The sequence below is a fragment of the Diabrotica virgifera genome, chromosome 1 (assembly GCF_917563875.1).
Source record: "Diabrotica virgifera virgifera chromosome 1, PGI_DIABVI_V3a".
NCBI classification, from domain to species: Eukaryota; Metazoa; Arthropoda; class Insecta; order Coleoptera; family Chrysomelidae; genus Diabrotica; species Diabrotica virgifera.
The window spans coordinates 307,004,402-307,007,656 of NC_065443.1; positions in this window are offsets into that span (position 1 = coordinate 307,004,402).

Sequence of the window (3,255 nt, forward strand, 5' to 3'; positions counted from 1 at the left end):
GGATTTAGGAACTTTTTGAGTGAAAAAAGCGGGATTGTTTCGTCGAAAGCGGGACATAGTGAAAAAAGGTATATAATCAAAAATATTTGAATATTTATCTTTTTATTTTAGTTCAAATTACGTTTACGAGACATTAAGGTAGTCACCTAGTGAAAATATCAATAGAAAATAAATTTTAATAAAAATATGGTATTTTAAATCACATTTACCTTATCATTAAAATATTGAGTCTTATTCGTCTTCTGAATAAAAAAATAAAAAACAAATCAGATATCAGAATCAAAAACGTTTTATTCGTTAGAAAAATGTGGCGTTTCAAACAAAAGTCATAGAAGTTAGAGTTACAAATTATAAGAGAATAATTTTATATATTTATAAGAATAAAAGTTATAAAAGATATAAGAATAACAAAATAAGAACAATAAGAGAATATTTTAATTATTTATAAGAATTACTTATTCATATTTTTGTGAGGATTTAACTTCTTTCAAAATATCCCTTTTCTCTTTAGTAAATTTAAAGAACTCTTCACAGGATAGCTGTAGATTAAACTGGACGAGTAATTCTGCTTTAATTAACTTTACGGAACATTTATTTCTCGCATCTGACCATTTCAAATTCATCTGCGAAAAAACTCGTTCCGGAAAGCAGTTTGACGTTGGAGTACTTAATATAAAAGATACGAGTTTAAACATATTCCTGGTATCTTTTTTTGGAAACTGTTGAAAGAGCTGTTGCCATTTCTGTGCGGTGGTGGCAGTGGTGTCTTTGGAATTTCCCACTAATACGTCCAAAGATGATTTCAACAAGTTAAATTCTTCATATAGGTGATCTACCGAAATATTGTCTGTCAATTTCAATAAAGCGATAGCATTTTCAATCATGTCGAAACTAATTTCAGTTTCCAGATTTAGGAATTTAAGTCTAGCAAAAATATTCTCATCTGAAAAACCCATCCTTCTGTCTTTGAATCAGTCTTGAACGGAAGAGGCATAATGACTCATGCATTTCGGTTATGGCAATGTCATTTCCCTGAGACTCTTTTATTAATGTACCAAAAGCACTCATCACATTATAAACAAAATTCAAGTAGGCTAGAGTTTTTGTTTCCTCTGCTTCAGAACCAAAAATTTTTTCAATGGCTTTCGCACATGATTCTTTTTTATCAAAGTAGCTTTTCAAAGCAGGCCAAACCTTGATTATTCTCTCAACAGCAGGACAGAGCGACAAAAATCTTGTATTTACGTGACGTAATAACTCGACCCACTCCATTTCCGTAGTTTCAAATATCTCCATCAATTCCGCACGACGTTTAGCTGAATGTGAGAAATGGCCATATATTTTTAAGATGATAGCTTCTACATCGATGTCTAATCTATCACATGCAAATTTGCTCATGTTATGCAAGATGTGAACTGAACAGTTAGCTTTTAATATTTTTTCGTTTTTGGAATGAAGATTAGTGAAAACAGAATGATTTGAACCAAAGTTTACATTTGCATTGTCTGCACCATATGATGTTACTTGCGATAATTTTAAGTTATGTTTATCCAGTGTTTCACAAAGTACCTTTGTTATTTGGTCGGCAGTTTCGTCATTACTCTCCACAAAATCTATTAATTTGTTTTGTATTCCTTTGTCAAAACTGAAATATCGCACACATATTAGAAACATTTTCCGGTTTCCTTTATTGCTGGCATCCGTAGAAATCGAAAAAAATAAATCTTCTTTTAAATTTTGAACTACGTCCTTCAAAGCTTCTTTTGCCAATACTTCACAAACTATTGCTTCGCTCTTTGTCCTACCACATTTAACATTCTTAGCTATCTTAGAATCGGCGTACATGAGAGGTAATAACTTTTGAAAACAATCCAGACTATTGTAGCTAAACGAATGTTTAACGGTGTGATATACAGAAGTAATTTCTGCAGCTGACGTTTTGTATATAATATCATCGCGATCACGATCAGATGTTGAAGTACCCGGTGCCTGGAAATAGCTAGTTAAGTTTCTTGCAGCACGAGAACTAGTGATCTTCAAGTGACTATTTGTTTTGGAATGCTTCACTACGTCGTTTAATCCGCCATGTGAAATAGTAAACTCTTTTTTACACAGTGTACAGTAAGCTTTATACTCACCCGACGCCACAGAACGCAACCAATTGTGATCATTCTGCCAATTTGAACTGTATTTGGTGAGGCGATGTTTTCCTAGTTTGATTTTCTTCTTGGGTGTAATGTCTTCCGGTTTCGAGCAATCCGAAACATCACTATCGGTTTCATAAGTTTCATTCATCTTTCGTAAAAAAACTGGAACTTTTGTTTTCTTATTGCAATTACACTAAATTTCGCACCTAACGCAACTCACTACCTCACTGATTTCAAGCTCGAAAACAAATGGTATTCGTTTTTCTTTCGTAAGTAATCACAGCTACTCGCTTACGATTCAAATAAGAACAAGAAAAGAGCAGAAGAGAAAGAGAAGATGTTAGCAGTCGCACGCACCGATTGCGTGAGGCACAGAGGCACCCTCTCTCTCGCCCGCGCTTATATTCATTATGCGCTGGACAGGCGGCCGGTCCACACTTGTTTGTGCCAACCGCTGCGCGTTCTCAGTACGCTGCACGCAGGGTCGAATTATTCCCAAAAAGCGGGATTGAGCCTGTCCCGCGCGGGACATTTAATTTTGAGTTAAAAATCGGGACGTCCCGCGAAAAGCGGGACGTCTGGCAACGCTGATACAGAGTGATCAAAACTTTTTTCTGTAAAACTTACCTAAAATACATTTACTAACAAGCTTCAACAATAATAAATGTTCAACAAAAAATTTTTTTTAGCTCTTATACAGTATGTCTGCGTAACTTGGAACCTATTGATGACTTTTTTAATATCAGTTTTACGAAAAAAAGTTATTCTTTATAAAATTCTCCGCATCGTATATAAAATAAGATGCTATCATCAAATATCAAATTTTGTTAATTTTGTACGAGGTATGTCCAAAAATATGAATTTCACTTAAGAGTAAAGTACCTTTATATTTCTCAATATCGAAAATGTTTATAAAGAAAAGTTGTTTGGAATTAAAAACTATGTTCCAATATGTAATTATATCCTTCTAATCGAAAATTTGTTTTTTTTTTGTAAATATTCTTTCTAATACATTTTAATTTTTAATATTATTGTGAAAATTATTTGTTTATCTTTTTTTTAAGAATAAAATTCGATATTTGTTTGATTGGATTCTACTTGTTTTTCA